Source organism: Tenrec ecaudatus, chromosome 12 (assembly GCF_050624435.1).
Source record: "Tenrec ecaudatus isolate mTenEca1 chromosome 12, mTenEca1.hap1, whole genome shotgun sequence".
NCBI lineage: Eukaryota > Metazoa > Chordata > Mammalia > Afrosoricida > Tenrecidae > Tenrec > Tenrec ecaudatus.
Window position 1 is genome coordinate 95818334 of NC_134541.1, and position 11574 is coordinate 95829907.

General features: G+C 45.1%; 1 pseudogene; it reads right to left on the reverse strand.

The window, feature by feature from the left end:
* The window catches only part of LOC142422754 (zinc finger matrin-type protein 2 pseudogene), a 29787-nt pseudogene extending 23036 nt beyond the window's left edge, over positions 1–6751 (reverse strand).
* Between the last annotated feature and the right edge of the window lie 4823 nt (positions 6752–11574).

The following is an 11574-nucleotide window of genomic DNA, read 5'->3' on the forward strand; positions in this document are numbered from 1 at the left end:
AATGAACTTTATGATTTAGTACTTTTTAAATAAAATGGAAGTCACAAAAAATGAATTTAATTTCTTTATTCTTTATGTCTATTCAAGAGACATAAAAATTTCAATTTAGTTGTTTAAATATTGTGAGAAATGTAATATGATATTCAATAATTTTAAGTATTAATAGCATTCTCCATGTTTGCATCACAACTGATATGGAAGTGAGATTGAAGGAAAGGGATATAAAAGAGAAAAGAGGAATGGAAGAAAAAAGAGAGAAGACAAAAGAGCAAGAAAAACATGTATAGAAGATTTTGAAATATGTATATTCATTGAGAGAGAAATTAAGATGGTGGCGAGTCCCCTGAATTTATGAAAGACATTTCTTTTCTTTTTTTTTTTTGTGTGGTGGTGGTGGTGGTGGTGGTGGGTGGTGGTGGTGGTGGTGGTGGTGGTGGTGGTGGTGGTGGTGGGTGGTGGTGGTGGTGGTAGTGGTAGTGGTGGTGGTGGTGGTGGGTGGTGGTGGTGGTGGTGGGTGGTGGTGGTGGTGGTGGTGGTGGGTGGTGGTGGTGGGTGGTGGTGGTGGTGGTGGTGGTGGTGGTGGTGGTAGTGGTGGTGGTGGGTGGTGGTGGTGGTGGTGGTGGTGGGTGGTGGTGGTGGTGGGTGGTGGTGGTGGTGGTAGTGGGAGAAAGACATTTCATACTTCAAAGGGAAACATGCATCTTTCCCTGCCTAGAAACATGCTAAACTCATTTTTGTTTAAAAAAAAAAAAAGCCAACCCAGAGAGAAGGGAACAAGGGATCCAAATTGGTGGTGAGGTGAGTATGGCAGGCCTGGTAGGGCATGATCAAGGGTAATGTAACGAAGAGGTACTGCTGAAACCCAGGTGGGGACGGAGCATGATAGTGGGACAGGAGGAAAGTCGAGGGAAATAGAGGACAGAGCTAGGAGGCAAAGGGCATTTATAGAGGTCTAGACAAAGACAAGTACATATGTAAATATATACATGAGGATGGGGAAATAGATCTATGTGCCTATATTTATAGGTTTAGTATTAAGGTGGCAGACGGACATTGGGCCTCTACTCAAGTACTCCCTCAATGCATGAATACTTTCTTTTATTAAATTGGCATTCTATGATGCTCACCCTCCTGACACAACTGCTGAAGCCAAAGCGGGTGAACAGGCAAATGTGGTGAAGAAAGCTGATAGTACCTGGCTATCAAAAGAGATAGCATCTGGGGTCTTAAAGGCTTGAAGATAAACAAGCGGCCATCTAGCTCAGAAGCAACAAAGCCCACATGGAAGAACACACTAGCCTGTGTGATCACGTGGTTCCGAAGGGATCAGTTATCAGACATCAAAGAACAAAAAAAATCATATCATTGGGTGCACACCTCCATGATACAATCGCTGAGGATAAACGGGTGCATAAGCAAATGTGGTGAAGAAAGCTCATGGTGCCCGGCTATCAAAAGAGATAGCATCTGGGGTTTTAAAGGCTTGAAGGTGCATGCAAGTTAAGGATTTATGAGACGAGGCCCCAGTGGAAAAAAAATATCTGTGACAGCGAACCAACTACAGATGCATACAATCATATTCCATGAACGAAATAGCTTTTTGTGTAACTGATGCCACGCACAAAGCATCTAGAAACGTCATAAACTAAATCCATCACACACCAGTTGCTGTTAGATTCCAAGGCATCACAACCCCATGTGTTTCAGAGTAGCCATGCTCCATAGGTTTTTCCAATTGGCTTTTTTAGAGGGAGATCACCAAGTCTTTCATTCAAGACAACTCTAGTTGTATTCAAACCATCAACCTTTCTGTCATTTGCACCAGCCAGGGGCTCTAACTCTGTAACAGCGTGCTTCTTAATGCGGCGAATGTTGCAGCTTCACCTCCACTGACACTGGAGGAAACCGGGAAGGTACAGTCCACATGCTGAGGGCAAGCAGTGCAAAACCAGCCTCAGGTGAAAGGGAACCAAATGTTTCCAGCCAAGCAAGGTAGTGTATTAGCCCTGAAAGGAGGTAATCAGGTCCTCCCCAGTGGATGTCAGACTAAGTATGAGGCAGGGGGTCAGCTACATTTGTAAAGGATTGAAACTGGGCATTCTAGACCCAGTCATATTCGTAGTATGTGGGGTAACACCTTCCACAATCAAACAGGTTCTAGAGGCGGTTGTGCAATTGAGGGGTACATTTAAGGAGACATCAGATAAGCATGCAATTGCTCACCTCCCGGAGTCATGACTTCGGGAGCCAGATCCATGCAGAAATACAGAATATATTTCCAACCAAGGCTTATATACACTCAGAAGGCATAGGCATACAGGTGATGAGAGATGAGTTAAGGGTATACATGCAATAGGTAGGGGAGGCACTACAGGCATGCATGCGACACCTCTCCATTCTGCCATCTATCCATATTATTATATGCATACACATACCAAGGTGGGCGGCCTCTAGAGTCAAGACAGCAGCCTAACTTTGGTTGAGTTGGCTGACCTTAGGTGTCTTTGGGCTCTCCTACAGGGGAATAATCCATTTTCCTTATCAGAAGGAAGTGGGCCCTACTTAGAGTGGGACAGACTATAGGGTCTGATTGCTCTAGATGGTTGATAACCTTCAGGCAGATAACTTTTAGGCAGTTGACCTCCAAGTGTATAGATATTGACCATGTGTTAGTGAGAAACACTTTAGGTTTGGCATATAATATGGGGGGACAACCTGGGGCATAGCCTTTCTGTTTCCCACAGTAGTAACTCTACATTTCTTCCTAGTTGTAATCACTTATTCTCAAGCAATCAGTAATCGTAACAAATGTTACAGCTTCACCTCCACTGATATTGTAGGGAACAGAGGAAAAGTTCAGTTCAGTGGTGGCATAGTGTTTAACATTGAGCTGCTAAGCACAAGGTCAGCAGTTCAAAACCAAAACCCTCTTCAAGGGGTAGAGATGGGGCTCTCTATTCTTGTAAAGAGTTACAGGATTCACAGAAGAGGAACAGACATGTGCTCTCCCATGTTCATTGAGGCACAGTTCACAATAACAAGGAGCTGGAAACAGCCCAAATGCCTATCAGCAGGAGGCTGGATAAAGAAACTCTGATATATATACACAATGGAATACTACGCAATCCTAAAACATAGCTTGAAACCATGAAGCACCTGATGACATTAATGGACCTGGAAACCATTATGCTGAATGAAGTCAATCACAAAAGGACAAATATTGTATGAGTCCACTACTATAAAAAATAAATACTAAATGGTACCACGGGCTCAAGCAGAAAGCAAATGTTTTGAGAATGATGATGGCAGCAAATGTACAAATGTGCTTGACACAATGGATGGATGGATGGATGGATTGTGATAAGAGTTGTATGAGTCCCCAATAAAATAATTAAAAAACAAAACACTAAGATGACACTTTCCTATTCCCAAGGCATAAAATTTTCTAATCTGGGCTCCTAAGTAACAAGGTAGAGAGCCTTCCAAATGTCCACAAATCACCAATCACACACTCTACATTTACAAACCACTTTAACAGAGGAGCCCTCACCTCAGCTGAGGTCAGTTTTTCAAGATGAGTGCAAAGGAAGAAGACCATTCAATTGCTGCCGTACAATATTGTGCTCAGGTCACCCAGACCAACAACCAGAATGATAAGGAAACCATACTGGAAAATCAATTCAAAATGGGGTGAGGGGAGTATGTATGTCTTGGAGAAGGCAATTATATTTCTGTTGGTAGGAAAATGGGGAGGATCAACCCCCCATTGGGGAAAAACAACAAAACAGAAAAAACGTACATAGAACATTAGTGGGAGAATATGCCTGGTACTATGTTCTTTATTGGACACTCGGACCTAGTTTCTATCCAGTCTTTGGTGACCTAGGCCATGCGCTATGGACTACTGGGAGTTTACACTCTGTTCTTTCGAGGTGCACACATCTTTCCTAGGTAACATCAGAAGGATCTGGTGTGGAAACCCCACCAACCAAACTGGGCTTTACCTCAAACTCTCCTGTAGGTTTTGAACTTAAGGCTGCAACTCTCTAGTGTGAAAAGAAGATAACTGCTATCCTAAGGGCAATGCACTGGGGGCCACTGGACTTTGGTTTGGATCTTTTGCCTTGAGGATGCACAATGAATGATGGCCTGGGACCAGTATATACTACCATTTTAATTCCCACCTTGCTTTATCATGACATGGATTAATCTGGTAGGTGTAGCTCAGCTGTTGTGAATGAATATTATTAAAAGATTTGCTCTATCACCAACCCTCATTTTTTTGTTTAAATAGTGTCAAGTCATGTAAGAGTTTAATCTGTACAAGTCAATAATTCATGTATTGCTATTCACAGCTGACCTATACTGGTATAATTTCCTTTGCTCAACAGTGCTTTACATTCTGTACTATTGGCTAAATTAATGACACTATTGATATGGCTCGGGGGAATGATTGATAATGCTCTCTAACATAAAATGAAAATAATGTCTCTAAGGTAAATCAGAGACACATATAAACAATAGATATATGAATTAACTTGGGGCTCAAACTTAAGTCTAACGCCAGTCTAAGAACAATTAGTTCTTATAACACGGTCCTTCTTGATACTCACCCTCATGAAGAGATCAGTGAAGATATAGGTTCTATAGTAAAGTGCAGTGAATAAATTAGTGACACCTCGCCATCAGAAAGAATAGTGTCTGGGCTCTTAAAGGCTTGTCTTAAAAGAAACAGCCATCAAAGTGAGGGCTCAAGCAAGCCCACCTGAAAGAAGCACACCAGCCTGTGTGATCCAAGGATTGTACATAATAAAACCCAAATCCAAAGGAGGGAGTAGCATCAGAGCTTAAATTGTGAACACTCAGTTTGCAAAAGGCTATGGATAACTGACAGTAGAAGCCTCACATCCATTTGCAGTGTCCACGCATTGATTAGGCCTCTAGTGATCCCCTGTGACCGTAGCTGAGGGATGTGAATAGCAGTGTTATAAGACAGCGTTGTAAAGTTGATTCTGGGGGTTCCTGCAGGAGGCCTGCCGGCCTGCCACTGTGCTGCTAAACTGTATGCAGTCCTTTCAGGAGCAAAGCAGTTCCCATGGAAGTCAGTGAAACTAACCACAGGAGGTACACCACTCATTCCAGATAGAAGCGTTGAGCCCTTGTCAGGCTCAGATGCTCCAGAATTTTAGCGGTGGAGGGGTGGTTGGAGCAGCAGGGGCAGCAGCAACAGCAGAAGTGGATAGCAAAGAGCAGCAGGAGCTGCAGCAGCAATGACTAGTGAAACCGCTGGCGATCAAAGCTACCAGGGATTCTAGTGATCTCTACTGTATAGCAGGCAACAAAGACCCTATGGCAACAAGAACCCCACAGCCGCCTCTGCGAAGGCCTTCTGGGCCTGTGCAGAGCTACCATGAGCCTAGTGGTCAAGACTCCAGGCACTGCCTCTTGTCCAGTGAAGGTCAGCCTAGCAAAGGCATGGAATTGAAGCACGGCTCCCAGAAGTTGCAAGAGTCTTGCTGGAATCTTTCTCGGCAGACTTTTCCAGCTCAAATCAGTGGTCCTCCAGGAGCGTCCAATCAAAAAAGGTCTGGGCCGCCCCATGAGGGCGATGGGCACAGCCTCGCGGAGTCTGCACAGTCATCTAACCCTAGTAATGTGATGCTAAGACTGCCAGGTCACGAGGATCATTCTCCTCAAAACCCCCTAACCAGGAGGAGGTGTGTCTACTCTTCTAGCTCACCCATTCCCAGTAAGAGTCGCAAGATGTGAAAAACAGTCACACTGAAGACAGAGGGCACGTCCTTCCCTCATCAAAGGAATTCTCACTGAAGACAGAGGGAGCCTCCTTCCCTCATCAAAGGGAGTCACAGTGAAGACAGAGGGCATGTCCTTCCAACAAAGGAAGTCAGACTGAAGACAGAGGGCATGTCCTTCCAACAAAGGAAGTCAGACTGAAGACAGAGGGCACATCCTTCCCTCATCAAAGGAAGTCACACTGAAGACAGGGCACCTCCTTCCATTGTCAAAGGTAGTCACAATGAAGACAGGGCACATCCTTCCCTCATCAAAAGAAGTCACATTGAAGACAGAGGGCACGTACTTCCCTCGTCAAAGGAAGTAACACTGAAGACAGAGGGCACATCCTTCTCTCATCAAAGGAAGTCCCACTGAAGACAGAAGGCACGTCCTTCCCTCATCAAAGGAAGTCACACTGAAGGCAGAGGGCACGTCCTTCCCTCATCAAAGGAAGTCACACTGAAGGCAGAGGGCACGTCCTTCCCTCGTCAAAGGAAGTCACACTGAAGACAGCGCACCTCCTTCCATCATCAAAGGAAGTCACACCGAAGATGGAGGGCATGTCCTTCCATCGCCAAAGAAGGCGCTGAGAAAGCACCCCATGTCGGTGTCCGCCTTCCTCCCAGGCAGGAGATGAAGGGTTTTCGGAAGGGAGCCTCCTCCGAGGCCCCCACAGCTCCAGATCATCGGAATTGGCCCTCCATCAGCCTCACAGAAAACACTGCCCGTCGCACAGAGGACGGGATTGAAGTTGGGGGCGTCCTTCAGAAGGTCAGGACCTCGGGCCAAGCGGGACCTGGACGCTCGCCGAGGCCCGCAGGGGGGAGACCCCGTGTCCCTGAGGAGCGGCCTCCGGAGGGCACCAGCGCTGACATCGGGGGCGACCACAGGAAGCCCGAGACACACCCGAAACGGGCACGCAGGAGAGGAACTCCAGGGCCTTGGCGTCCTCCATCTGGTAACCAAGGGCGACCAGATATCTTCTCATCTTCCTGGTTCACGAGAGAGAGTGAGCGAGCAGGGACCATTTCACCCCCGGGAGGGCTTCCTCGCAGACAGCCATTTCCCGTCAGGAAAGACGGGGAGACAGCCCCTCCTGCGCCCCCTCAGGGACTCCCAGGCGCGGCCCGCCATGGAGAGCGAACCCCGAAGAGCAGGCGCCGAGCTCGCGGAGGCGAAGGGAAGGACGCCGCCTGGCCGCTGCCCGCATGGCAAACAAGTGTGGCCCCGGAGCCGCGAGGGCCACCATCAGTGCTGAAGACCAGGAGGAGCAGACCAGGCTGGCGGGGGCTGGAAGGGTCAGAGGTCACAGAAATCAAGGCGCTCCCAGCATCGGTCTTTACCCCCGCCCCACCCCCGGGGGCCTGTGGTGACAGGTTCTGTGATGGCACCTGGGGTGCTGTCTGTGTGGCAACTGCGCCAGTGACCGGAACATGGGCGACCTCTTCGGACCCTTCTATCCCCAAGAGTAGGCAGCCACCCCCCCCAACCCCCCAAAGAGAGCCGCAGCAGCGCAGAGCAAAGCGACCACGTGGCCCAAACGGTTTCCAGAGGCTGCGGGCGGACGCAGATGAGGAGGAGGAGCCGCTGCAGCAAGCGGCCACACCACGCCGATGACCCTCGTCCCTGGCCATCAATTTGGGGTCCAGTATATTCTCTGGGTCAGTGGAGTCTACCTGGTCTGCTGCAGGCTCTACGGCCTGCAGGAAGTGCTGGGAAGAGCCAGAGAGATGAAATGTTCCTACTTCCAGGAGGCAGGCGCCACCTTGGGCTGATACAACAAAGGCTGTTCCTTCCGGTACCATTACCTGTGTGCCTTTGACGCAGGTTGGTTGCTACATGAAGGCAGCTTCTCGCTGAGGTGCCCAAAGCACAAGGTGAGACTGTGGAGGCAAGAGGTGGTGGACTCTCAATGGGATGCAGCCACCCCATCCCCAAAATTTCCTCCTCAGTCCTGCATCGTACTCAATGGGACGTCCTGGAAAGAAACCCAAGAAGTTGGAATGGCTGTTTCCATGCACACAATTTCCATAGTGACAATTTGGGGGAGAAGGGTGCGTTGCTAAAAGGGAGGGAGATATTTATGAATGAAATACACATGGATTAAGGTTCTAGTGAATTCCCTCTGAATATAAACTAGGATGTGAATAACCTTGCTATCATGCAGCATGTACTGGAAAGTGGATTATTGCAGATTCGGTTAGGTTAAAATCTGGCACTTATTGTTTTTTCTCCCTTATGACTAATTTTAAATTTGTTCTGATTTTTAATATTTTGTTTTCTTTTCTATTGAGGTTTTGCTCTGTTACTATTGTTAGTTTGTTTTAAAATTATATGTATATGAAATCCAGGCTAGGTAAATCTATAGAAACAGTAACTGGGTTAATAGTTCCTTGAGGGCATGACAGGGGTGGTTGGGGGAAAATGGGGAGCTAGTAATAATCAGTACAAGAAGGAAAAATGTTCTAATTTTGACTGTGGTGATGATTGTACAACTTTTCTTAAGATGATTGAACTATTAAGTTGTATGATTTGTGAATTATATGCCAATAAAACTGTTTTTTTTAAAGAGCTACAGTCCCTATGTTAGGCAGGGTTCTCTAGATTAAAAAAATCCAGGACACTTATGATAATAGAGATAGATAGGTAGATAGATAGTTGGTTAGATTTATACAGCATGAATGAATATAGATAATTGTCTCACACAGCAGTACATGGGGCTCAGTTCAACTCACATCCATGGAACAGTTAATGTACTGGAAGTCCTTCAGCTCACTAGGACTCACTAGGGGGTCCAAAGTCAAGGAAGCAGACAGCTGAGTCTTCCCTCAGGCAGTGTAGGCAGAGTCTGCCCATAGGCAGCAAACAGGCAGGGTGAGTCGCCAAGGGTCAGCAGCTCAGGTGCTTAGTGAAACACGCCCAAATGGGATGTTGAACTCAAGCAATGCAAGACGACAGGATCCACCAGCCTCAAGTTCAAGTGATATACACACCAGCAGTGTAGCAAAGCAGGTCTTGAAGGAGCCTCAATTCTAGCAACACGATCCGTGGGTTGGTTTGTCTCACATGTAGTTTAGCTCACAAACTGAGCCAGGGAACTAGCTAAAGTGGCCACACACTGGTCCAATCACCAGAGAACAAGATAGAGAGGGGTGGGCTGTGCAGAGCCATTTATTTCTTTGCCCTCCAATCACTCTGCAACCTGATTAATCCCACATATTCCTATTGGCCAGGTTGGCACAACAAACCTATCCCACAACAAACCTCTTGCCCACTTAGAACCTGTACACAATTCTTTAGCCATATATAATTTCCAGACATTAGTAAAATCACACACTTAACATCATATATCTATCATAAATATAAATGTAAGCACACCAAATCTAATTGTATCTGGTACATTGTACTTGAAAAAAGGAAAGATATTCAATAAGCACCATAAAGAAGAACTATAATCACAAACCTTGTTTTTGCAATTGATCATGTAACTGATAGGTAGAACTACCTTCGTCTAACTATTCTGTATTACCTTTGTCCTTGGCCAGCACCTCAGCTGGCCCTGGTTCTTTGCCTGGTGGGGTAACCCAAACCTTCATTCCTGAGGGGTCTAGGTCATTAGATGTCCTATCAAGATTGAGTTGCTGTAGTTTACCATTTACTTTAACCAAAGGGCATGGTAGTACTAAGAGATGGCCTAGGGAACCTCCTGGGTTGCAGACATATCCAGACAAGGCTTATGCCTGTCCAAGCAAAAGAATCTTTAAATGGTAATCACAGGTATCACCCAGCCTCACAGCAGGAGACCAGACCTGCCCAAACTTGAAGAGGCCCAGCCTATGTTGATGTAAAGTTAACTAGCCAAGAAAAGGTTAAAGAATGCCCTCCACAGCTTGTTAAAACTGGAGTTTAGGAGGCTTTGCTTGAAAGAGTAATACAGCTTCTATCAGGGAAATTCAACCTAACTACTCAAGGAATTCATATTGGTATTAGAGGTTTTCAAAATTATGAAGAAAAGCTGAAAGCTGTAATTAAAGCAGAATTTGTTCAGAATGATGCTTGGGGTCCACTACCTGCAAGAACTCGAGGGCATTTATTAGAGAAGTCCAACCTACATTCTCGAGGTGTTCAGATTGTTACTGGAATCACTGATCAGGATTATGAAGAAGAAATTGGGGCAGTGACTAAATTTGTTATACCGTGGTTTATAAAGAAGGAAGACCGCATAAGCCAAATTTTACTTCCTTGCATATCTAGAGTTAAAGTTTATACCTATCAGGAATGAGTATTTGAGAAGTCTGACCACCCTAGAAATCAAGGGGTCTTTTTGGAGAAACAACAGCACCCCCACATGGAATTAGAAATGGAAGGGCAAAATGTTTCAAATCTGGATATGGGGTCACTTCCATAGGACATTCAGGAGGGGCTAAGACCTGCCCACTAACTTCCCCCAAATCCAGCATGGAGAGGATGAGAGAAATTAACCAAGACAGAATATTGCAAGATTGTAAAATCCTACAGTGTAGAAAGCCTGAAGGGCAATATGGCTTAATTAGGCCTGTAGCCATACTTGTAGACAGAGAAAAAAATGTCTGTTTGGTAAGTAACTTCAAAAACAGCTGAACAAATTTTTAAAGAATTTTTTCAGTCTTTCAAATTATCCTGAGTATGTTAAGTTCTCAATACAACTAATGAACTCTCCTGATTCTCTGAGAGCAGGGATCCAAAGTTTATGTAACAATAAGGTCTATCAAACAAGTTTCACTGGTTTGGAACCAGGCAAGTTTCCTGACATTGGTTACAATGTCTTAAAGTGTCCATTGTTAAGACAAAAGGGTAGAAGAGAAATCCTATGTGCGACAAACATCATTTAGTCATTTTAACTAAAATAATTTTCTCCTTACTAAAAACTTGTAACAAAATTAGGGCAGATACACACATTTTCACGTCTTCAAAAATGCTGATCCCAAGAAGATGGAAATTGCGTTGGCCCCAGGTCCCATAATCACCTGTAGGAAGGGCTATTCATTTATGTTTTTGCAGAAGAAAGCTCATGGACTCCCTTAGAAGGATGCAACCTCGTTTGGAGAAATTTGAAGGACAAGGAAAAGATGAAGAAACCACCAAATCTTAACCATGATTCTGTTTCCCGGTTGCTAACAGTCTAGAGAGGGGCTATTTGTTTATGTTTTCACAGGCAAAGGAGATAGGTGGATTTCTCTTCATCCAGCAAGGCCCAGAAGAAAGGAAGCTGATGCTGTGACCTGAGAGTTGAGAAAACAGCCCAGAGACCCCTGTCCTGTTGCTGAAGTTACCCAAAGTCAAGAAGACCTCGCAGATTCCTGAGAATGCCAATTGTTGCCTGCTGAGACATTTCTACCATTGGTAGTGTTGTCTAAGGGACACTCTGGGACTCTATCATAACTGAACGTTTTAAACAATAGTGCCTGGAATATTACAACAAACTGTTCGTTTGCTAAAAGATCAAGATTTTGGACTTACCAATTAATGCTAAAATGTGATTGGAATGTAACTGATTTCTGTGTAACCCGTTACTTACATAATGTAACCTTACTTAATTGGGATTTGATTAGAAAACATTTGCAAGGGTTTAAGGAAAACATTTCATTAGATGTGATTCAGCTAAAAAAATTTCTGTACATTCAAGGGTGGACTTAAGGCATCTCATAGTTCTGAGGTGATTAAATAATTAGTGGATGGCACAATGGCTCTTTTGAATTTTATACATAAAATTATACAACAGGAAGAGAGTGTATACAG